Source organism: Oncorhynchus mykiss, chromosome 1 (genome assembly GCF_013265735.2).
Source record: "Oncorhynchus mykiss isolate Arlee chromosome 1, USDA_OmykA_1.1, whole genome shotgun sequence".
NCBI classification, from domain to species: domain Eukaryota; kingdom Metazoa; phylum Chordata; class Actinopteri; order Salmoniformes; family Salmonidae; genus Oncorhynchus; species Oncorhynchus mykiss.
In genome coordinates, this window is record NC_048565.1 from 40418876 (window position 1) to 40445390 (window position 26515).

The 26515-nt window shown below is 45.4% G+C and overlaps 1 protein-coding gene across 1 annotated transcript in view; it reads left to right on the top strand.

Moving 5' to 3' along the window:
- The window catches only part of LOC110522618, a 159450-nt gene that overhangs the window by 115043 nt on the left and 17892 nt on the right, over positions 1-26515 (top strand). The window lies entirely within an intron of this gene.

Below are 26515 nucleotides of genomic sequence, written 5' to 3' on the forward strand. Positions count from 1 at the left end.
CACACACACACACACGACTCTGGCCCACTGCCTTCTCCTTTCCTTTCCTTTGGAAACATGGTCTCTTGCCTCACCATACAAAGGAAGTAAGATATGCCTAAATCCTAATTCTGATTGGAATGTACCCGCACTGTGTCCTTTTCAGATGTTTACGTCTCCATCCCTCTAGTTGGGATGTTATCTGGGGCGCTTTAAAGGGCAATTGAGAAGATGTGGATTTTACGTCCTCCAAGGTGGGTCAATCCTTTTAACGTTTCAGATCCTCTTAAAACTTTACGACCTTGTATTTCATTTGAATTATCCCCCCTTCTTCATCTCCTCTGTCTGGATGCCTGATAGAGAGATTAATGAGGAGGGATAGAGAGACTAAGAAAGACTCTTCCTCTGGAGATGAGTTGTTGCAAGGATGGGAATGTTTTCCTGGAACTCTTGCAAAAATATTCCCTCCCCTCCACATACACTATTATTTACGGTAAGACCCTGCGAGACCCTCAGAAATATAGAAATGTTTAACTAAGCTACCTTTAAGCGTACTGTACCAGGCAGCTTCCACAGTGGCTGTATGCCTGAATATTTTAAGCTGTTGAAAGAATCAGCAAAATGTTTCGTTTAAAGTACATTCAAGCTCTTTCTATCACACACAGTTGGTGTCTGTACTGCATTTGTGTGTTTGCGTGTGTGAGATTATGGGCTGGGCTGTACGTTTTTATTCCCCTGCATGTGTTACTAGAAAGTTCAGGCATACAGTATGTCATTTCAAGCAGGGTCACCGAGTGTGTGTGGCAGTTTGTCTCCTCTCTCTCTCTCTCTCTCTCTCTCTCCCTCTCTCTCCCTCTCTCACCCTTTGCCCCTAAACCCTCACTAGTCCTAGATTAATGGACTTCCTCTCTTCTCGGCCCAGGGATGCTGTGTGTGCCAACACAAATGCCTGGCCACGCGATGCTGGGCGGCATGACGAATGGCAGTCAGTGAGTGCGAGAGCGTGGGCGAAGGCAGGCAGGGAGGCAGGGTATTTCTATATGGTAGCTGAGGGGCGTGGGGCTATCCTGGTCATGGTGGTGCATTGCGCTCAAGTCAGGGACCACAGAGGCTCCACAGACCCTGGCTTGTCCCTGCATCTGGGCCCTGTAATGGACTGTGACCGGGCTTCCGATCTCAGGAGGCCCATCCGAATGCTTTATAAATGGTTTATTAATATGTTAGAGATGATGTTTATAAGGATTTACTGTGAGGAGTGAGGTGAGGAACACCTGATACCTACTTTAAACCTAACCCGAAGGTGCATCATAATAGCCTAGAGTAGTCTCCTCTCCTTCCATTTGGACTGACCACAAATAGCTGAATGAATCTGATGAAAGAAGATCCTCTGATCCCCTGATCTATCCTGTTTTCATCATATCAGTGCAGGAAAGAAGATGAAGATAGGAAGCCCTTCTAGACTATGGAGATGTACCCCAGCAGTTGTTCTACTTCTTCTTCCACTTTTCAGCTTTCATTTCCTGGTTTGTGGAGCCGCTCCTTTCTCTGTGGTGACCCGTAAACTGTCCCCACCCCATCAATGAGCCCAGTGCCTCCTCAGCTCCAGGGGTGTAATGTTTGTTTAAATGCTCTAAGTGTCTTCTATAATTGTACGGTTTCATACCTTGAGCATAGTGACTGTTCTATCTGTTCTTATTCCCCCCCTGCTTCTCTGTCAACTCCCAGCCAAAGGGGAGCATAGTGACTGTTCTATCTGTTCTTATTCCCCCCCTGCTTCTCTGTCAACTCCCAGCCAAAGGGGAGCATAGGGCATAAGACTGGAAAAGCAGTGCTACAAACTTACTCCTCTAGACCGTGTGTGTGTGTGTGTGTGTGTGTGTGTGTGTGTGTGTGTGTGTGTGTGTGTGTGTGTGTGTGTGTGTGTGTGTGTGTGTGTGTGTGTGTGTGTGTGTGTGTGTGTGTATGTGCGTGTGTATGTGCGTGTGTGTGTGCGTGCGTGCGTGCGTGCGTGCGTGTGTGTGTGTATACCTGTGTGTGCGTGTATGTATGTGCGCGTGTATGCGAGCGTATGTGCCCACATTTAGTGCGTGCTCACACATGTGCTCGCGTCCGTATGCAGCATGCATGTGTGTGTGCATAAGTCAGAGGGTAGACTGCGTTGTTTATGTGTGTGGAAGGAGAAAGACTGTGAGAAAGTGAGTGGAGAATGCTCAGGATTCTCTGGCTGTTCTCACTCAGCGAGGAGCAGCAAAGCGTTCGAGCAGATTTGGTTGTGAGCAGCTGTAAAAATAGGAAGGAGGAGAGAAGGAAAGTATGATTCATGTGATGGAGGACAGAATCACTCAGCTGTTTACAGCTTTATGTATCCCTCCAACATGAAGAGGAGTTACCTGGTTTCACCACAGCCACCCCATATCTTTCAGCAGCACCAGGCAAGATGGTCGATGTCGGGATCAAAAGAGAAGGGGTAGAACTGAAATGAATGCGGTTTCTATCAAGGATTAGATACCGTAGCTGATGCTACCTATCATAAGTAGTAGGATAGGTGTAGTAGCACAGTTTATCTCTGAACCCAGAACCACATATTTGGCCTTTTCACACTGCATTGTTCTTAGCCCTGGACTAGTTTAGCCTGTGTTCACACAAGCATGTGTTAAGTCTGGTCTAAGATTAGCCCTGGGCTAAGTATTCACTCTTAGCCCAGGGCTAACGGACAAACAAAACACACAACCAATGTCACATTCTATCTCTCACACATGACCAATATTACATTCTATCTAGAGTCCTGCTGGAGCATTACATTTAAGCCCAAACCCTACCCATACCCGCGACCTCAGGCCCTGCTTTAACCCAAATCAGAAATACAGTAACTTCTTCTGTAAGTTAACTAGCTGTTTGCCTCTGTCTGTCTGTCCCTCGCTCCTCACTGTGTGTGTGAGTAACCATAGCATCGGCTACCCTGTAAAAAAATAAATCAAATAAAACATAGCAACGGCTCCGCTTTGTACTGCTCCTCAAGTGAGAGCAGCTGTTAGTTGACATTAGCTAGCTACATTTGGTCACCAGAAATTATTATTTTCTGTCAGATAATCTCTCCTGTTGACATGGACAATGTTTTGGTCATTGAGGTAGCCTAAACAAGAATGGCAGGTGTCAGGAGCGTTTGCAAATTAAGTTAAAGTGCAGCTTTTGTAATTGGACACTGAAAATTCTATACGTAATTGTTCTTGACCCTGTTTGACACGGGCTATTTTGGCACTGTGTGTGTATACCTGTGTGTGGTAACCCCCTAAAAAAACTACGCTAACCCTGCTCCGGAGCAGGGTCAGCTAGCCCTGGGCTGAGGTTGGTGCTAGCCTACTTTAGAAGTGTAAACACTCACTTAGCCCCAGGCTCTTAGCTCTGGGCTAAGGTGCAGTGGGTACTCTAGCCAGTTACTTTACACATACAGTGAGGGAACATTTTTGACATGCGTTTTTCTGGATTTTTTTGTTGTTATTCTGTCTCTCACTGTTCAAATAAACCTACCATTAAAATTATAGACTGATAATTTCTTTGTCAGTGGGCAAATGTACAAAATCAGCAAGGGGATCAAATACTTTTTTCCCTCACTGTATAAGACTGTCACCAGACTATATAGTAGTAGAATGTGGTGTTTTGAGAAATCCAGTGGGTTGCATAGGGCTGTCATGTGGCATAATGCATCCATAGACTTCATGTTGGAATTGACAAAAAGCAGTGGCAGAAAGTACATCCACTCCGAGCGCTACCCAGCGGGATTTGATCATGTTCTGCTTAAAGAACTTTCACACTCTTAGGGGTTTGGGTCCCTGGAGTGGTTTCTATATCTACTACGGTCAAATTGTTGACTTATCACAGAAAAGTTTTCTTTATCAAGGTTTACATAAACATTAAGTTCCTCTTGAAAGGCAACATAAGTCCCCGGTTATGCGAAAAACGTCATCAAAGTACACAGCCCTCTCCCCGGGTTGCTCTTTGGCTTGGCCTAGCTGCCCACCTCACACGCAGGCTCCGGGAGCCAGAGGGTTGGGCTCCAGCGGCGGACAGGTGCACAGAGGACCATTTTCTCTGACTTGCTCAGTGTCTTTCCACCTTCAGGCCTTCAGTCCTTCAGGCCTCCAGGACTGTCCACACAGAGCAGGAACAGAGTGGGAATAGAGGCAGCCTCTGCCGGGGGTTATGACTTTGGTCTGGTCCAGTTGCCTCCAGCCAGCCACTGACCCATACTAAGACGCCCAGGCCGTCATGGCACATAGGGAACATTTTGTCTGCCGGCTGAGGGGGTCTCACACTCTCAGAAAACCTACATGATCTTTTAGCTTTCCCAGATTTCAGTCTGTTTCAAGAGGAGATTCACGTCAGTCGATCATTCAGATATAATGTCCATACAATCCACTTCCTCCTCACCAGGAGGTATGTGTGTGTCTCGGTCTGTAAGCAGTTGTTTGATTTGCTAGACCCCTCCCTTTTGCTTCTCTTTATGTTCTACTCTCAATACGGCTCTGTCCTCAAACTCTGATATAGACAGCAAGTAAATATACATACAAATAATCAACAAATTTGAAATATGCCATACAGGAAGAAATAAACACTGTTGTATATAAAAATCATATTCTAAACTCTGACCCACCCATTCATAATAAATCATCTCTAATATGGTAGCTAAATTATTCAGTCACTTTTCTACACAGTAAATGGTATCTTTGTATTGGCACAAGGGAGAAAGATGTTTGCTTTGATAGTTAGTTACTGTATACACCGAGTTTACAAAACATTAACAACACCTTCCTAATATTGAGTTGCACTCACTTTGCCCTCAGAACAGCCTCAATTCGTCAGGGCATGGACTCTACAAGGTGTCGAAAGCGTTCCACAGGGATGCTGGCCCATGTTGACTCCAATGCTTCCCACAGTGTCAAATTGGCTTGATGTCCTTTGGGGGGTTGGACCATTCTTGATACACACGGGAAACGGTTGAGCGTGAAAAACCCTGCAGCTGTGCAGTTCTTGACACACTCAGTCCGATGCGCCTGGCACCTACTACCATACCCTGTTCAAAGGCACTTAAATATTTTGTCTTGCACATTCACCCTCTGAATGGCACACATACACAATCCTTGTCTCAATTGTCTCAAGGCTTAAGAATTGTTCTTTAACTTGTCTCCTCCCCTTCATCTACACTGAATGAAGTGGATTTAACAGGTGACATCAATAAGGGATCATAGCTTTCACATAGATTCACCTGGTCAGTGGATGGTCACCTATGTCGTGGAAAGAGCACAGTGTTCATAATGTTTTGTACTCTCAGTATGTATTGCAGGTAGGATACCTTTAGCTAGCTAATTTAGTTAGCTCTTAGCAAGTAGGATTTCATTAGCTAGCTAGCTCTGATTTGGTTAGTGGTTAGCTAGCGATAAACTTGCTAAACCCATTAGCTCTTCATTGGCAATGCGTCACGTGGGGCAGGTGAGGCGGATAGCACCAACAATATCCAAGAGATTTGCATACAATTCTGTTATTTAATGTCACAACAACATATCATATCAGTTAGCAAACAATTCACATGGTCGCGTTCCCATTGTATGGTTGTTTTAGTACATTTCCATTAAGTAAGTCAGCTCCAAAATGCAGCTGTTTAATCCTCGCACAGTGCTTTCTGTAGTGGGGGGCAGACAGAGAAATTACACTGTGTAGGCGTCGTTGATCGCCTCTGGTTGCACATGATTTGCTCAGGGTGCTGCCGCCCATGGGGACACGACGTCACTGCAGCACTTGCTGGGAGAGCTAGCCAGCAAAAGCCCATTTTAGGTGCTCCATTGGTTTACAGTAGAAGTGCCCGCCCAAGAAGGCTCATTGTCATTGGCCACAGCTAAATCAAGGTATTACTGCTGAAACATGTCAACTAGCTTAGCTATCGCCTAGTAAATCATTTTCAAACCTAGTGTTATGAAGGAAATTATAGAGTTAAAACATATCGGTGCTCATTAGCCACCTAAACGTTAAAATAAGGGCATCCATTAAAATATAGGATGCTGGAAAAGAAGATTCAAGTCAAGTGGTTTGTGGTGGATCATGGAGCAGAGGCTAACATCAGTTTTAAGGTAGTCTAGCTAGAACCACATGTACAAGAAGGGTTAGTTAGATGGAACTGTTACTGCAGTAGATGTAGTGAGGGAATAGCATTATAAATGTTGCATATTGTTGACTGGGCCCCTTTGTTACAGGCAGGCAGACGCACACAGTGTCGCAATATTGCAGAACAATTACTAGCTAATTTACTCTATAAAATGATCCTCGACTGCTGTGGTCTTTTGTGAAATAAGAGCTAAAGAAATGGATAGCCATCAACGGATCATAACCCAAATGTTATTACGTTTGTGTGTGTTTCCACTGATCTTGCCTAGATCTAGGAAGGAACTGAAGGTGTGTGTCTGAATCGGTGCAGGTGTTGTCTTAGCCAAACGGTTTGAACTAAAGGTGCTATCTAGAACCTAAAAGGCTTCTTTGACTGTCCCCATAGGCAAACACTTTGAAGAACCCTTTTTGGTTCCAGGTAGAACCCTTTTGGGTTCCATTGTAAAACCCTTTCTACATGGAACCCAAAAAGGTCCCACCTAAACCAAGAAGGGTTCTCCTATGGGGACAGCTAAAGAACCCTTTTGGAACCCTTTTTTCTAAGAGTGTACCCATAACCGTTCCCCCAGTCTACTGCTGAATGACTGGTGGTGTTATGTCCCTGTCTAGTCTGTTCCTAATGGTGATCTGACTGGATGGATCTCTGAATGATGTCTTAGTATTACTACTGACCCTAACTGTCCAGTGGAAGCAAAGGGACTGGATCAATACCTGTGTTGTGTGGCTATTAGGGGTCGCTAGGGGCTCGCAGGTCTGGGATCAGTGATGGTTCTGTTCTAGCCACTGTGGGTCAGTGCTGTACGCTGCTCTACTGTGGCTGGGGCTGGGGCTGAGGCTGAGTCTGAGGCCTCGATGAATGGCTCCTTGCAGTGGCTGTACAGAGCGTCATTCTTCTCCAAGCCTCATCTGGGGCTGAAATCCGAAGGGGGGAAGCCCGGGGAGCAGGCAGGGGCCAATGTTTTTCTATCCCCGGTAAAGGAATGGTGGACATATCGGGTGCTGTTTTAATGCGTTTAACGAAGAAAAACAAGGCCATGTCCAATGACGGAGAGGGAACGGACAGAGGAACGATCGACAAGGACAGTAGTGAAAATATTAGGCTTTAGGGTCTCCACCTCTCTCTCCGTCTCCCTCTCATTCTCACTTTCTCTCTCGCTCTCTCTCTTTCTCTCTCACTCTCTTTCTCTGTCTTTCAACTCCTAAGATGAGCTGGTGGTGGAGTGAAGGAAAAACATCCAGCCCAGAGAGTAACTCCAGCTCCATCATTAATGCCCCAGGGTTTGTTTGTGTTAAGAGTTATTTTCCCACTTTGCCATTTCCCCAGGAATCTTAAATACCCCCCACCCCCCGTCTCCTCTGCTGTGGTCAGGACCAGATGGGACAAAGTGGAGCATTCTAGGAATAGCACCCCACAACGACCATCATCCCCTTTTCCTCCTACTGCTCGCTCACCTGCACCTCCACCTCCCCACACACAAACACACACACACACACCTCACTGTGGTGACTCTGGTGTGTGGGGGGGTTGATAGGGATCCCCACATAGCTACAGCTTTTCCACAGGAAGCTTCAAAACCCATGGAGCATCTCTAGAACTCTTTTTATCTGTGACCCCTCCTTACATAACGAGGTGGAGGCCCAGTAGTGTTCCCTCCTCAAAGACAAACAGACAGACGGACAAACAGTCCTTGGTCTCTTTCAGACGGATAGACAGACAGCTCATATCCCCAACGCTTGAATCAACACTGACACCCTTCACATTCTTCTGCCTGCCTGCTGCAACACTGACACAGGCCAGATGTCAAGCACCCACCATTGGAAAGCAGGAATGAGTGGTTGTTGATCCGCAGTGCCTCTAAAGAGAGGAATATTTGTGACTTTAAAAAAATAATAAAGTGGAGAGGGACCGGAGGGTTGGAGAGGGGGGCAGAGGGAAGGAGTGAAGGGGGATGAATAGGATCCTGTGCTCAGTCCTGGGGCGGACTGAACCCCTCTGTTTGGGCTTTTTTCAGCACGGGCACACAGGGTCGCCTGTGAGGAGTGGGTCGGAAGCAGGAAGTGGCCGTGTAAGGCGATCCACCAGCCGATGCAACAGAGACCCTTTTCAGCCAGGGAGAGGAGCTAACGCATCCCTCGGTCCCATCCCCCGTCGTTCCCCATCTCGCACAGCAGCGACACATCGGGCAGTCCTCCGGAGGCTTGCACAGCCTGTCCCCAAGGCCATAGAGCGAGAGGGGGGGATCAGATATGAAAGGGGGGAAAGCTATTCAACAGAAGACTGACACAGTCTTTGCCAGAATATGACATTCAGACTACTGAGTTCTACTAAGATACCAATGGCACTATTTGACAGTGAGGAATCAGCATTTACTAGTTGCACTAGTGCATCACAGATGATAGTCAATGGTGAGAAAAGAGAACTAGGAAGATTATTCTGTTAGACGTGTATTTTCATGCAGGGCCTGGCAGAAGAGAATAATAAATCAGTTAACATTTGCGAGGGGACATTGATCTTCACCTCATCACACCGTTATTTCTCACACGAAAGCTTCTGCATGACCCTAGCTTCTCATGACCCTAGCTTGACCTGTATGGCGGGTCAGTGGGTCAGTACTCTGGCCCTCCTCAAGACCTAAGGCCTCTCTCTTTCCTTCCATTTCTCCTTCCTCTTCCTCCTACATCTCTTTCCATCTGCCCTGACCCTCCGCTTCATCTCAGGCATCATAAATGTCCTGTATGTAGCCTATGCGGGATGAGTAGAAAGGTGTTTCTGTTACGCTACATTAGATTATCCTGATAGTGGAGCACCGACTCTCTCTTGATTGGACAGAGAGTCAGAGACCGCCCAAGGTCATGATTGCACCTTCCCCCGCTTGGTATTTATAGCCCGGCTTTTGCAGCTGCAAATTAAAAGGACTTCGCCTCCCAAAGGTGGCCCGACGGTAAGGCACTTAGTTTAAGCGCTGAGAAAGGAATGCAAAGCACTCCAGCCCAGTCCATCGCCTACGTTTTACCCCTTCATTTTAGCTTTAATTGCGTTGGCTATTTCAAAAACATTATCATAAAGTGGTTTTGAACAGGACGCATACCACCTTGTCTCTGCCGCTGTACAAAATAAACAAACACAATAAAAGGATATAGTTCGAATAACGGACGAAATGTCTACAAATGAGAGTTAAGCGATGGTTGGGTTGGGATGAATGAGGCTTTTGTTTGAATATGATTCCATTGTTATTGTTTCCAGGCATTCGTTTAGGTGCAACTGAGCTACTGAGGTGGACCAATGTGTGAAGTCCCACGATAGAATGGTAATGTGATGGTAGTGTGTTTGGACACAGTGAGTGTATGTGTCGAAGAATTGCTTATGTGTCTACATCCCTCAAACTGAACTCTGGACCTCGAAGCCAGTTCCAATGCGTGTTTTCATTGTTCCCCTCTAATCAGCGACTGATTTAGACCTGGGAAACCAGGTAGGGGAATTTAATTATCGTAGGGTAAGAATTGAATATCCTACAGCTTCAGGGTGGTGGTGTCCGTGTGTGCGTGTGTCTGCCTTTGTCTGTGCATGTGTGTGCACACATGTGAGTGCATCCCACTGGGCACACCACGTCATTTCAACATGGAAATGTTGGTAATATTTGGTTGAGACTGTTGATCAATGAGATTCCAACCTTTATTCACCCACTCAAAAAGACAGCCAGAGGTTTGTTGAATTCCCAATGTGTTATTGCTATGCCTTGAACCATCTAAAAGCACAACCAAATTCCAGTGGTGTTAAGTACTTAAGTAAAAATACTTTAAAGTACCACTTAAGTAGTTTTTGGGGGTATCTGGACTTTACTTTACTATTTATATTTCACTACATTCCTAAAGAAAAGAATGTACTTTTTTCTCCATATATTTTCCCTGACACCCAAAAGTACTCGTTACATTTTGACAGGAAAATTCCCTACTGCCTCTGATCTGGTGGACTCACTAAACACAAATGCTTTGTTTGTAAATTATGTCTTGAATGTTGGAGTGTGCCCCTGCTATCCATCAAATAAAATTGTGCCATCTTGTTTGCTTAATTACTTTCACTTTTGATACTTAAGTACATTTTAGCAATTCCATTTACTCTCGATACTTAAGTATAATTAAAACCAAATACTTTTAGATTTTTACTCAAGTAGTATTTTACTGGGTGACATTCACTTTTACTTGAGTTGTTTTCTATTAAGGTATCTTTACTTTTACTCAAGTATGAAAATTGAGTACTTTTTCCACCACTGCCAAATTCCATTGAAAAAACAATCATGCCATGAATGTGTTACTCCTTTTGTACTACCTCCCTTGTACTTTATTGATGAATCACCTGGTTTTCTAGGTCTTAATTGATAGGAAAAACCAGCAGACACTAGGCCCTCCATAGAATGAATTTGACACCCCTGATTTAATGGAAAGAGACAACATTTTAGCACCTTCTTAAGGGAGGGTTGAGGAAGCTACATAGGGTTGGACCTTGGTTCCCTCTATAAACCTAAATGGTTGGACGTATACGCTATGTATAACTTTGTTTTTGTAAAGTATTATTTTTGTTGGTCAGCATCTCAATTTGGTGCGGTGGGTGGGGGTATGTTATGTATCTACTAATTTGATTAGCTATCATTTGATTAGCTAAAGTGTCCTAAACACCTGCTATAAAACATGACTTGTTTATGCAGGTTTTACTTCTACAGCTTTTGGCCTGCCAGAGTGGAAGATTAATGTTTTCGGGGGGATAGCCTGTAATAAAATGTGTTCACTCAAATATTTCACTGTAAAGTTTCTGTTATCAAACTACTAATTAAGCATATGGCCATACATTACATCAATGACTTGCTTTCTTGGCAATATTCTGGAGACAAACTTGGAAGAGACACAACGTAGTCAAGTCTTCAGTTCCACATTGCAACAGTAGAGGTCTCTCAAGTGACATAAATGAAAGCAAAAACAGATGCTTTTGGAGAAATTGCACTAACATGGAAATCATAGTAGTATTGTTGCTAGTTGATTTGTCTTTACCACAAATGAACATTGCGTGTATTTGCAGTGCTGCCATTCAGTTTCCACTCAAGGATTGTTCCAGCAGAGGCAACCATGGTACTGTTGGCTTTGGGTAATGTGAGAGACAGTGGGTTATCAGATAGCTAGCTAGCTGATGAGAAATGTAATGAGCTAGCTAGTTGTGGACACAAGCTAGTAGTACTAGCTAGCTAGCTATTGTATCATGTGATACGTGAAATGGCATATAGCTCGCGCAGTACATTTGGTTATCATAATGTCAATGGAGATGTGAAACAGTTGTTAATACTAATGGCTATTTAGCTATACAAAAAAAGTAAATCAAATGCGAGGGAGGGTGTAAGAGAGAGACATCCACACGAGCTCAGCCATCCACATAAAGAGACACGTGTAATTATTGAACTAGGTACATTTTCATGCTGGGAGAAATTTGACATGACATCACAATCAGAACGATTAGAAACTATTTCACACGGGGAAGATTTTGGAACAGCGGCTAGAATATGCGGACGCGGAGAGAGCGACCAGACCAAACTGTGTTGGAGGACAGAAAGAGACTGTACTACCAAAACAGAGGCTTGTGGTATAGTGACATACAGGTAACTGCCAAAATAATGGAAACACTTGAGTAAACGAGGGATATAAAGTATATTGAAAGAATATACTAAGCAATTAACATCCCATCACGCTTAGGGTCATGTATAAAAATGTCCAGTTGCCCATTATTTTGGCTACTATGACTTGGAAGAAAAGATCTCGGTGACTTTGGAAGAGGGGTCTCAAAGGAGAATTGGGGGTTTAAAGGGTGTGTGTGTGTGTGTCAGTCACCAAATCACAACCCAACTGAACGCTTATGGGAGATTCTGGAGTGGCTGAGGCAGTGTTTTCCACCACCATCAACAAAACACCAAATGACGGAATATCTTGTTGAAGAATGGTGTCACATCCCTCCAATAGAGTTCCAGACACTTGTAGAATCTATGCCAAGGCACATTGAAGCTGTTTTGGCGGCTCGTGGTGGCCCAACGGCGCTGGTCTCCATTTCTACCACAGCTAACATATTCAATTGTTTTAAGATGGTCAAGGATAATTTAGCTTTGATTTTGAATTTTAGGACCCCTGTAAGTATATATATATAAAAACATAATGAACTATTATTTGATGAAACATTGAATTTGACCTTACTGCTTACTTACTTACTTACTTACCCATAGAAACGCATTGAATAACATATTCATACATGGCACTAAAGTATTTTCATATATACGGTACTTCCATCAATTCCTTTAACTGGTACCGGAGTCTTGTGTGTGCATCCTAGAGCAAAATAACCAACCTGTATGTCTTCGTGAGAGTCTCACCCTTCAATGGTAGGGTCATATGGCGGTTCCGACTTCAGACGAGTCCCGTGATGCTTGTGGGGTTTGTAGAAAAACGGTAAACACCATTGTGTTCGTGAGAGACGTTTTTGTGAGGAGAGCGATTTTCAGGATGTTTTCCGGTCTGACAAACACTGCTGTAGCTCTGCCACCTTCCACTGCAGATGCAGAAGGCCGATATCGGCATCGGCGGATGTGGTGGACGGAGACGCAGCCCATGTAAAAAAACAGATATCTCTAGCTTAAACAGACGGATTGTGATGTTTTTTTTCAATCATGCTAATTAGCTTCCGCGGGGGCGCAGACATTGACTCTAAGGGGTTAAGACACTTGGTGTTTTGTGTTGGTGTTTCCTTTATTTTTGGCAGTTACCTGTAGATGAAAGTGTTATGAGCTGATCTGGTCAAGTCCGGGTCTCTGGCAAAGTCCTCAGCATTCAGCTAGGCTTTGAAGGTCTGCCCAGTCCAGGATACCTCTCAGGACCCAGACTCAACAGACAGAAGCAGACAAAAACACAGACACAAAGACACACCGCAGACTCCTCGCTCACCATCCCACTCTAAAAAAAGAAAAGAAAAAAAGAAAAACACCTCTGAAGGTTTACCAGAGTTCTATTTCTTACAGGTACATTTTTGGAATGCCACATCATGCGTTGACATACTTAGAAAACGCTGAGTCGTAATGGGGTTGTTTGGACTCTTCCTCTGACTATTTCAAGGCAGGCGGGCAAGCATGGTGAATTAGGAAAATGCTGGTATAAAGTGACTCACACATTCAGTTCCTGTAATTCCCTCTCTTTGGCCGGGAGAACTACTGGTGTTGCCACTGGATGCAAATTGAAATAGAATGTGAAAAATAAATAGAATAATGATTACTGACTGCATTTCAACACTGAGCTTCGACTCCAATATGTGTGTCACCATTTAAAAGTTAGTATGCAGTGTTGCTGTATGTTGTTGGATACCCCAGCCTGCCCTTAACAACACTGGATATGTGGGAGTTATATAACCTCTTTTGGAGAATATTTTTAAGTTTGTATTAAAACAACTTTTTTGTTACTTTTAACCCTCTCCGATATTTATTCATGAACCTTAGTTATACTGCAAGGTAGCACAACCGGTATCGACAGAAAATGGTTGCCTTTACCTTAAACAGCAGACCTGCCCCGCCCAGCGAACCTCCTTAACTACTTCTTAAACCTTAAACATACAACCCAACCTACCTGACGTCTTCCTATCCTTAAAGTTCCTTCAAGTTTTACATGGTTGCCCCCAGTGTTCAGCAGGCCCCATCTGTCAACCAAATCACTTCAACTCCCAAAGTTCATCGTGACTCATTCAAAACCATTTTCCTTCCTCCCGACCCGCACCTGCCCTTCATCTCCTGTGACCTCATGCGGAATACTGTCTCTCTTTATCTTCTTTATCTTCTTGAGCCCGTAGAAATACGATGACTAGAACAGACTAACTCTGTTTCTATTGTTGACCCAGTAAGCTGAGGAGAATTATTAGAGAGAAAAAAAAATTCTGCTAAAATAAGGTGTTCCATTTATACCCGGCGGCCTGGTTTATCCCAGAAAACAGTATGTGGCGAGTGGCAGGAGGGAAGAAAGATGGATTTGTATAATACTGTATGGACAAGAGAGGAAGCAAAGGATAAAGTAAGACAGGGCTTGAGAGAGAGGGAGAGAGAGAGCGTTAGAGGGGGAGAGAGAGATCATTTTTTTGTGCTACTATTCTTTGCTCTGCCTGTTCCACCTCCCCCCATGACCTCCCAAATGTAAGTGCACTTTTAACCAGGGCCCTATTCCCTATATAGTTTGGGACAGAGGCCAGGTCATTTGGGACACAGGCACGGTCTCACAATAGTGGTTTCCCTCTGTATTGATAACAGTGCATGAGGTGCCAGGGCTATAAATGTAGGACTTCCTGTACCATCAATCAACCAATCCACTTTCCACTGCGCTGTCTGTCTGTGAGCCAGCCTGTGCCATGTCCTTTAGCCATGTTTGTCTACCACCTTTTAAAATGAATCTACAGAGGTCCGGAAACACTCTTGTCATGCATGCATGTACAGTACACACACTGAAAGACAGCGACTCCGTTTGGGCTGATCTGTGACCCACTAGCACCTCCCGCGGTAAGGGAATAAGGCAACCTCAGAGTTAAACACAAGGATACTTTATTGACACACACAGAAAGGTACATGGAAAAGTAGTGGTTCTGTAACAGAAGAAAACATATACCGAATGAACACACCAAGGCAAGAATGCACCGATACAGAACCTTACAGAAGAGAGCAGTAATACACGGTAAAGGACTGTATAGAAATATAAGCTGATATGTGGCTGAAAAACTAGCAGTAATATACAAAAATACACAACTCACTTTATACACGCACACCATCCCACATGTGCAGGAGATATGAATAAGTCCAGTTCTTGTTGTGCAGGACAGAGCTTGCTGCCTTCTCTGTGACTGCTTGAAGGAGACTTAAAAGTATGTGACCTGGAGAGTCAGAAGGATGGACAGATGTCCAGCCCTCTAGCAACCGCCCTAGCAACTGCCCTGTCAGCCAATCAGTGACCAAGGCCCTAGGTGTGAAAGGGCAGTTGATGATGTTATGACCCCTAGCCCGCTAGGCGACAGTGGGGGAGGGGTGCCTACAGCAAAGATGAGAAAGTTAGTGAGGTTGTTTCTGAGAAAGGGCTGTTAGATGGTGTGCTAATAGTCACAAAGAAGGACATTTGTAACACACATGTGCACACGTACACTCACTCATTCAACAGCCAGAAACTCTCACACACACACAAACACACACACACTCGTGCTCCCGCTCTCACGCTGCCAAACATGAATCCACATTAAAAACCCATTCAGTAATATGTGTGTACTTTTGCATTCACATGCACAAGACTTTTAAACAATAAAATATGCACCTTTTAGCTTTGATGAAGTAGCCTGTTTTGAGAGAGCATGACATATACGTAAATGAACAAATAGAATTCTCATACATGCTTATTAGAAGTAAAGAAGCATTCAACCTGCAGGCTTAGAGGGACTCGGGTGTTACCCATCTAACCTAATGAAACACACCACATACACACGTAAACAGGAGAACCGTATCCTGACTCCTCAGTGTTTGTTAGGAAATCATAAAATAGCATTTACACTGAAAAAGTATTTACACTGAAAACTTCTAATGGGAGCCGTACGATGATATACAACCTACATCTATGTCAGAATCACAACTCAATCATTGCCTTATGACTGTAGTGAGAAGCAGAAAGTGTTGTTTGAAGCAACACCTAGCCATTTCAAGTAAGTTTGATTGAAAGTGTTTCCCCCACACAAATCCTTAGGAAAACAAATCTGGACAAAGTGCATTTTTCTCTTGGGAAGATCTGACATGTTATTTTAAAATTCTCTCGCTCTCCCTTTCTCTCTCTCTCACACACACAAACATGCGCACACACTTGCATGCACGCTCGCACACACACACGCATACTGCTTTCCTCTACCTACTCTACACACTAGTCCAGCCTTCAGTTGTATGTCAACATCCCTGCTTCTGCTAGCCTAGTTAGTTGACCCATTGTAGAGAGATGGCTACTGGGTGGGTTGGGTGAACAGCCTCCCATTGATCATAGACTAATTTGTGACTGTATTACAAAGGAAGTGACCTTATTGACACAAGGACTCGTGCTCTGCTCCATTAACATTTACATATCCTCTAACCCAGAGGAAGCCCAGTGGGCTGCAGGAGGTCCCCAGTGCGGATCTCCACAGTGGGGCCCATTCCCACAGACACCTTGGGCCAGAGGGAAAGGCAAGTGAGGCCATTAACAGAGCTAGGAGATAGGGCCTGCTGGAACAGGGACCCGACCCGCCGACCTACATATCAGAGTGTCAGCGCTCGGGGTAGACAGAGCCCTCCTGACCCCTACCTTAGTGACAGATTATTAGGATAGGTACTTCTAAAGATGATAAATAGGCCACGTATAGTTTCACGTTCCTGCAGTATATAGTCTCTAATGACTATACATTCAAATGTATTGAGTAAGTGATTTGGGTCTTTGTGCTTTTACGTCCTATAATCAAGTCTTATCCTATTTGGGTGGAATTTGTAATCAAGTCTTGATTTGTGGCACTCGTATGCAGTAGCTCAGAGGCACTGACACTTAGGGAGGATGATAGAATGATGTAGCAGCACCCATGCCTGGGACTTTAGTGAGGCACTCTGATTGGATCCATGCCTCCGGTGTTCCCAGTCTCTGGAAAATATCCACCGGTGTGGAAGGTTGGGATGGGACAGGTTGGAAACGGTTACACCATAGTGAGGTGACCTTGGATTCCAATAGGGAGGGAATGTACAGGGAGTTTTGTAAGAGCTTAAAGGGCCCTGCCTGCAGGCCACACTCATGACCTTTGACCCCTAGGGTCGGCCCTTTGCTCATGACTGACTGGCTGTGAGGGAGGGAGGAATCCGTCCACATATCCATCAAACAGGTAGAACATTGAGTGTCAGCATGTACTTTCGGCGGGTCGGGTCCCTGCTCCAGCAGATCCTAGCTCCTAGCTCTGTTAATGGCCTCACTTGCCTTTCCCTCTGGCCCAAGGTGTCCGTAGGAATGGGCCCCACTGTGGAGATCCGCACTGGGGACCTCCTGCAGCCCACTGGGCTTCCTCTGGGTTAGAGGATATGTAAATGTTAATGGAGCAGAGCACGAGTCCTTGTGTCAGTAAGGTCACTTCCTTTGTAATACAGTCACAAATGATGATCAATGGGAGGCTGTTCACCCAACCCACCCAGTAGCCATCTCTCTACAATGGGTCAACTAACTAGGCTAGCAGAAGCAGGGATGTTGACATACAACTGAAGGCTGGACTAGTGTGTAGAGAAAGTGGAGGAAAGCAGTATGCATGTGTGTGTGCGTGCGTGCGTGCATGCAAGTGTGTGCGCATGTTTGTGTGTGTGAGAGAGAGAGAAAGGGAGGGAGAGAGAATTTTAAAATAACATATGTCAGATCTTCCCAAGAGAAAAATGCACTTTGTCCGGACTTTGTTTTCCTAAGGATTTGTGTGGGGGAAACACTTTCAATCAAACTTACTTGAAATGGATAGGTGTTGCTTCAAACAACACTTTCTGCTTCTCGCTACAGTCATAAGGCAATGATTGAGTTGTGATTCTGACATAGATGTAGGTTGTATAGCACTGTCAAACGCTCCCTGAAACATTTCTGCGAGCAGGCCTTTCTAATCGACCTGGCCGGGGTATCCTGGAATGACATTGACCTCATCCCGTCAGTAGATGATGCCTGGCTATTCTTTAAAAGTGCCTTCCTCACCATCTTAAACAAGCATGTCCCTCTCAAAACATTTAGAACTAGGAATAGATATAGTCCTTGGTTCACTCCAGACCTGTCTGCCCTTGACCAGCACAAAAACATCCTGTGGCGTTCTGCATTAGCATCGAATAGCCCCCGTGATATGTAACTTTTCAGGGAAGTCAGGAAGAAATATACGCAGGCAGTTAGAAAAGCTAAGGCAAGCTTTTTCAAACAGAAATTTGCATCCTGTAGTACTAACTCAAAAAAGTTCTGGGACACTGTAAAGTCCATGGAGAATAAGAGCACCTCCTCCCAGCTGCCCACTGCTCTGAGGCTAGCAAACACTGTCACCACCGATAAATCCACTATAATTGAGAATTTCAATAAGCATTTCTCTACGGCTGGCCATGCTTTCCACATGGCTACCCCTACCCCGGTCAACTGCCCGGCACCCTCCACAGCAACCCGCAGAAGCCCCCACCATTTCTCCTTTACCCAAATCCAGATAGCTGATGTTCTGAAAGAGCTGCAAAATCTGGACCCCTACAAATCTAGACAATCTGGACCCTCTCTTTCTAAAATTATCTGCCGAAATTGTCGCAACCCCTATTACTAGCCTGTTCAACCTCTCTTTCGTATCGTCTGAGATTCCAAAAGATTGGAAAGCTGCCGCGGTCATCCCCCTCTTCAAAGGGGGTGACACTCTAGACCCAAACTGCTACAGACCTATATCAATCCTACCCTGTCTTTCTAAGGTCTTCGAAAGCCAAGTTAACAAACAGATTACTGACCATTTCGAATCCCACCATACCTTCTCCGCTATGCAATCTGGTTTCAGAGCTGGTCATGGGTGGACCTCAGCCACGCTCAAGGTTCTAAAATCATAACCGCCATCGATAAGAGACATTACTGTGCAGCTGTATTCATTGACCTGGCCAAGGCTTTCGACTCTGTCAATCACAACATCCTCATTGGCAGACTCGACAGCCTTGTTTTCTCAAATCATTGCCTCGCCTGGTTTACCAACTACTTCTCTGACAGAGTTCAGTGTGTCAAATCGGAGGGCCTGTTGTCCGGACCTCTGACAGTCTCTATGGGTGTGCCACAGGGTTCAATTCTCGGGCAGACTCTCTGTTCTGTGTACATCAATGATGTTGCTCTTGCAGCTGGTGATTCTTTGATCCACCTCTACGCAGACGACAGCATTCTGTATACTTCTGGCCCCTCCTTGGACATTGTGTTAACTAACCGCCAGACGAGCTTCAATGCCATACAACTCTCCTTCCGGGGCCTCCAACTGCTCTTAAACGCAAGTAAAACTAAATGCATGCTATTCAATCGATCACTGCCCACACCTGCTCGCCCGTCCAGCATCACTACTCTGGACGGCTCTGACTTAGAATACGTGGACAACTACAAATACCTAGGTGTATGGAAAGACTGTAAACTCTCCTTCCAGACACACATTAAGCATCTCCAATCCAAAATTAAGTCTAGAATCGGCTTCCTATATCGTAACAAAGCCTCATTCACTCATGCTGTCAAACATACCCTCGTAAAACTGACCATCCTACCGATCCTCGACTTCGGTGATGTCATCTATAAAATAGCCTTCAACACTCTACTCAACAAACTGGATGCAGTCTATCACAGTGCCATCCGTTTTGTCACCAAAGCCCCATACACTACCCACCATTGCTACCTGTACGCTCTCGTTGGTTGGCCCTCGCTTCATATTCGTCACCAAACCCACTGGCTACAGGTTATCTACAAGTCTCTGCTAGGTAAAGCCCCGCCTTATCTCAGCTCACTGGTCACCATAGCAGCACCCACTCGTAGCACGCGCACCAGCTGGTATATCTCACTGGTCACCCCCAAAGCCAATTCCTCCTTTGGTCGTCAGTTCCTTCCAGTTGCAAAAATCTTTGAAGCTGGAGACTCACATCTCCCTCACTAGCTTTAAGCACCAGCTGTCAGAGCAGCTTACAGATCACTGCACCTGTACATAGCCCATCTGTAAACAGCCCATCTATCTACATACCTCAACCCCATACTGGTATTTATTTATTTATTTTGCTCCTTTGCACCCCAGTATCTCTACCTGCACATTCACCTTCTGCCGATCTACCATTCCAGTGTTTAATTTCTATATTGTAATTACTTCGCCACCATGGCCTATTTATTTCCTTAACTTACCTCATTTGCACTCACTGTATATAGACTTTTTGTTTTCTTTTGTTCTACTGTATTATTGACTGTATGTTTTGTTTATTCCATGTGTAACTCTGTGTTGTTGTATGTGTTGAATTGCTACGCTTTATCTTGGCCAGGTTGCAGTTGCAAATGAGAACTTGTTCTCAACTAGCCTACCTGGTTAAATAAAAAATAAAAATTGCACGGCTCCCATTAGAAGTTTTCAGTGTAAATACTTTTCAGTGTAAATGCTATTTTATGATTTCCTAACAAACACTGAGGAGTCAGGATACGGTTCTCCTGTTTCCGTGTGTATGTGGTGTGTCCATATATAGACCTAGACTTAGACTCAATATTGTTCCAATCAATTGAGGGCAACTAAATGGAGTGAACTTTGAGAAGTCCACTTAACCATTGCTTTATTAAAGAAGGGTCAAGCGATAAATAACGGTCTCTTGTGATGTGTGGTCAGGTGTACGGCCAGGTTAGGAAAATGTTGATGGAGTGTGTTCTTACCTTCCAAATATCTTCCACTTGAAGTAAGTCTGAGCTTCAATATAAACCGTCAGTTTATTCAGTTATATTTAGCCGTAGACGATTGTAGACATTGACTTAAACACACTCGTGGTCAGACATACACAAACACACACATACACACACGCATAGACATAGTTGATGGACTGAGGTATTTATGGCTAGGGTTACAGATGACTATCGTTAATAAATGCACTTCTCTCTCTTGTTCTCTCTCTCCCTCTTTCTGTCTGCTCAGCAAAGCTTATTTTACAGCTAATTAAATTTAAATGCTAATTAAACGTTGCTTTATTTGAGCAGCAACCAAATCCTCTGACCTAGCTAGAAGTATGGACTAGCAAGTATTGATACTCTGAAATTAGGAATGTTGGAGGGTGACCATTCATTTGGAAGGGAACTCTGAAAGAGGACTTTGTTCATTAAGTGTTAGGTTGTCACGGCTATGGACCGGAGTCAGGAACCGTTGTCTACCCTGCCCTTAGTAATATCTTGTGTCTGCAGTCATCCAAGGTTTATATCGCACGCTTTTCCCATCTGTTTCTCTCTCCTACCAACCGCCACACATGACGGATATTCCACTGCCTTGAAGAAATTATGGAAATTGTGTCAAATTCAGGGGGGGAATTTAAACTCACTGAAACAAAGATTCCATAATGTTTGTGGAGTTTTGTGTTTAGCAACATAGAAACAGACAAAGTCAAAAAAAATCCAGCGGTTTGAAAAAAACAACACACTCACAGACATACACGCACACCCTTCTTACCATCTCCCCCACTTTGCAGCTAACCACGTTTGGGGTTTTGGTGGAGGGACTGGTGGGATGGGAGAGAGACTAGAGAAAACAAGCCTGCAAAGTTGCTCCCTGTTTCATTTGAATCAGCCTTGCCTTGGTTTCTATGGCATCCTGAAAACGGACAGAAACGTCACCCATAACGAGGCAGAGCGACAAATTAAACACTGTATTGAAACATTTTCAAACTTTAATGAATAAGCAACAGCCGTGTTGACACGTCTAACATCCAAACCACTCACTAACAAAACAAACATGTCAAAGCTAGCCAGCTACAGTGGTGGGTGTATAATTAATATGTGTCAGTATTAGAGCCTTTTCTCGCCTTGTCTAATCAGTGTTGCCTGATTCCTCACAATCCCAACTATACTGACATTTCTCTTTTCCCCACCCTTCGGTCCACACAATCCTCAAAATCCTTCTTCCCCAGTACTGCCTTCAAAGCAGCACAAGCATGAAGGAGACCTTTAAGGCAAATTGCTTGGATAATGGATGTTTCCAAAAATATAGAAGAGTAGGCAGGCCCCCTGACCGAGGGTTTGGCCCAGCGCCTAGTCAGTTAGTGGCCTTGGGCCAGCTGTTCTCGTTAGCTGTTGAGCATTCCGTTCCCCGAGCCTGAGCCTGGCTGGGCTCGTCACACTGCCACTGGGAGAGGTGTGAGGAGAGCAGTCAGCCTGCCTTCTCTGCTGCTACCTGATCCCTCGCTCCGCATCCCTCAGCTCATAGCGCCCAGATTCACTCTCCTTCTCATTCTTCTCTTCTTGTCTCATATCATCTCCTCTCCCCATTCATCCCCTCCTTTCATCCTCTTCACTCTTTCTTCTCTTTTCTTTGTCTTCCTTGTTGTCCCTTTCCTTCGCTCCTCGTTTCTTCTTCTCTCCTCTCTTTTTCTCTCCACGCTCCTCTGACTCAGGTCTTGGAGGCTACTGTGAGGTGATATTTCACTACAGGCAGCGTCTGGAAAAAGGGACATTTTGGGGAAATGCTACCTAATTCTGCTTATTGATTTACATTGTCATAAAGGGAGCCTTTGTGTGTAGAAGTGGACTGCTCTTCTGGCGGCTGACCTTCCCTTGGCTCCGGCACTACTCACTGTCTCTGGAGGTCACTGGCTGTAGTATTGTATGCGTAAGTCAACTGTTTGCGTGCGCGCGCGCGGGTGTGTGTGTGTGTGTGTGTGTGTGTGTGTGTGTGTGTGTGTGTGTGTGTGTGTGTGTGTGTGTGTGTGTGTGTGTGTGTGTGTGTGTGTGTGTGTGTGTGTGTGTGTGTGTGTGTGACTTGCATAATGGCCTGGTATACCACTCAGTCTTTGGAGGTAATGCCTCACCAAAGGCATAAAGTCCTATAGACGTCGCTAGCAAAATAGCATTTATCTCCGGTAGTCTCTTCCCATAGTTTGTGGCAGAGGATAGTAATCACAGATGACATTGGACCGAACAAAATTGTCATTATAGAATTAATCTGAAATTGAATAGTGTTTAAATGAATCTATCGCCTCTAGTATGATGCATTTAAAAAGGTGTCAAATTTACTGTGGTGATACAATTTTATGAATAGAGCCTATGTCGTTCCCATAGCAACGATTAAAACATTCCCAAGCCCTCAGGGCAAGGTGACCGGAAACATGACCGAATACAAACAGTGTAGCTATTCCCTCCGCAAGGCAATCAAACAAGCTAAGCGTCAGTATAGAGACAAAGTAAAGACAAAGTAGAATCTCAATTCAACGGCTCAGACACAAGAGGTATGTGGCAGGGTCTACAGTCACAGTCAATCATGGATTACAAAAAGAAAACCAGCCCCGTCACGGACCAGGATGTCTTGCTCCCAGGCAGACTAAATAACTTTTTTGCCCGCTTTGAGGACAATACAGTGCCACTGACACGGCCCACAACCAAAACATGCAGACTCTCCTTCACTGCAGCCGACGTGAGGAAAACATTTAAACGTGTTAACCCTCACAAGGCTGCAGGCCCAGACGGAATCCCCAGCCGTGCCCTCAGAGCATGCGCAGACCAAGCTGGCTGGTGTGTTTACGGACATATTCAATCAATCCCTATCCCAGTCAGTTGTTCCCACATGCTTCAAGGGGGCCACCATTGTTCCTGTTCCCAAGAAAGCTAAGGTAACTGAGCTGAGCTGAACGACTACCGCCCCGTAGCACTCACTTCCGTCATCATGAAGTGCTTTGAGAGACTAGTCAAGGACCATATCACCTCCACCCTACCTGACACCCTAGACCCACTCCAATTTGCTTACCGCCCAAATAGGTCCACAGACGATGCAATCTCAACCACACTGCACACTGCCCTAACCCATCTGGACAAGAGGAATACCTATGTGAGAATGCTGTTCATCGACTACAGCTCGGCATTTAACACCATAGTGCCCTCCAAGCTCGTCATCAAGCTCGAGACCCTGGGTCTCGACCCCGCCCTGTGCAACTGGGTACTGGACTTCCTGACGGGCCGCCCCCAGGTGGTGAGGGTAGGCAACAACATTTCCACCCCGCTGATCCTCAACACTGGGGCCCCACAAGGGTGCGTTCTGAGCCCTCTCCTGTACTCCCTGTTCACCCACGACTGCGTGGCCACGCACGCCTCCAACTCAATCATCAAGTTTGCGGACGACACAACAGTATTAGGCTTGATTACCAACAACGACGAGACGGCCTACAGTGAGGAGGTGAGGGCCCTCGGAGTGTGGTGTCAGGAAAATAACCTCACACTCAACGTCAACAAAACTAAGGAGATGATTGTGGACTTCAGGAAACAGCAGAGGGAACACCCCCCTATCCACATCGATGGAACAGCGTACACATCACAGACAAACTGAATTGGTCCACCCACACAGACAGCATCGTGAAGAAGGCGCAGCAGCGCCTCTTCAACCTCAGGAGGCTGAAGAAATTTGGCTTGTCACCAAAAGCACTCACAAACTTCTACAGATGCACAATCGAGAGCATCCTGTCGGGCTGTATCACCACCTGGTACGGCAACTGCTCTGCCCACAACCGTAAGGCTCTCCAGAGGGTAGTGAGGTCCGCACAACGCATCACCGGTGGCAAACTACCTGCCCTCCAGGACACCTACACCACCCGATGTCACAGGAAGGCCATAAAGATCATCAAGGACAACAACCACCCGAGCCACTGCCTGTTCACCCCGCTATCATCCAGATCGGCGCACAGAGCTCATGGGATTGAGGGCTCTTGGAAAATAGAAAATGCTAAAGCAATTATGGGCTGAAGCCATTGATGTGATGGATGGAGTAAAGTGCTAGCAGCGTATTTTCACTTCAACCTACACCACATACATCCTGCACCAGAACGACAAGGGAAAGACTTTCAGGAAATGTTGTTTGCACTCGGCTGGAGTTATAACTTTTCCCACACTCTGCTGTGAGAGGAAAACAATATAGGCTGTAATAATATATACCATTTAGCAGATGCTTTTATCCAAAGCTTCTAACAGTCATTCCTGCATACATTTTTAAGTATGGGTGGTCCCAGGAATCAAACCCACTGGTTTTGTGAGCTCCATGCTCTAGCTACTGAGCTACAGAGGATCACTGTCTACCTAGTCTTGAGTCATACCCACATTAAATACCCTTGCTCACGTAAATACTGTCACTATCTTACTCTCTCTGTAGATTTCTCTGTCTATCTCTCTCTCTCTCACACACACACACACACGCACGCACGCACGCACGCACGCGCGCGCACGCACGCACGCACGCACACACACACACACACACACACACACACACACACACACACACACACACACACACACACACACACACACACACACACACACACACACACACACACACACACACACACAAACAGAAGTACACTCTATAGTTGCGCCTGAATGACACACATACACAGATAGTCAGGCATAAAAAAATATGCTAACAATGGGTTTTGAACGCACACACCAAACCTCATCTGAACTCCCACGCTCAGCACTACAGTGTCTGGGTGGTGTTCTGAACTCCCACGCTCAGCACTACAGTGTCTGGGTGGTGTTATGAAACGGTGCTTCCATATGGGGAGCTACTGCAGCTGATGATGCTGATGGTGGTGAGGCTTAATGATTTGACACCAGGCCTGCAGAACACACGCACACACTGCCTTAATTGACTTGTAAAACCCACTGAAATGCATTTTTATGGGACCAGTCACACGGGATTTGATATTTGCCCGGCTAACAATTCTGTCATGGCCACACGGCCTTTATTCCCGACTCAAGACCACTTTATACTTATATCGGATAAAAAAAAAGAAAAGCTTATCAAAGATGCCCATCACATTGGCAGATTGATATGTGTAAACCTGGTGTGTGAAGTCATTCTGAGCCTGAAAGGAGACTGACTGACTGTGGTTTGTGGATGGAGTATGGCTGGTGTGCTGGTCAGGCCCTACCCTGGAAGTCAACCAGGTAGTTGTAAAGATATAAATGAGTCCGTCCTCTTTGTGAACTGACAGCTTGGACGTGGGTGCTACTTCTGTGAGGCCCCTGCGATCCCTGCCACTGCTCTCTTTGTTGTCGGAGTCCCGTGTTGTCCGCACCCTCTTACCCCCACTGTGCAAACCCAAGGGCAAACACCAGACGAGGACATAATGTATGGGCTTGGCTGTTGACCGCCCAGACCCTCAGGGGGCAGATCAAGCACTGTGAGGCCAGTTGGGGGGAGTTTTCAATTGGGCCAATTTGCACCCATCTGGCCGACCGCTGGCGGAGAACACGGCAGACACAGTAGACACTCCGGCTTTCAGAGCCCTGTCGAGGTGAAGAGGGGATGTGACTTTTCACAGCCAGGCCCCAACCCAGCCAGGACCACAGACCCCCAGCCTTCCCTCCCAACCTGCTAAATACCACTCAGAGGTTGGCTGGAGGCTGGACCAGGCTGGACGATAGGGAAACACACATAACAGTGACCTAACAGTAACACTCAGGTCCTGGCTGCTTAGAGGGGCATTTGTATTTGTCATACAGATATTTAGAGCAGGGTTGGGGGTCATATCCATTCCAGTACAGTCAATACAGGAAGGGAAATTATATTTCCATGAAGAACTGAAAATAAATGGAAATCCAATGAATCTCC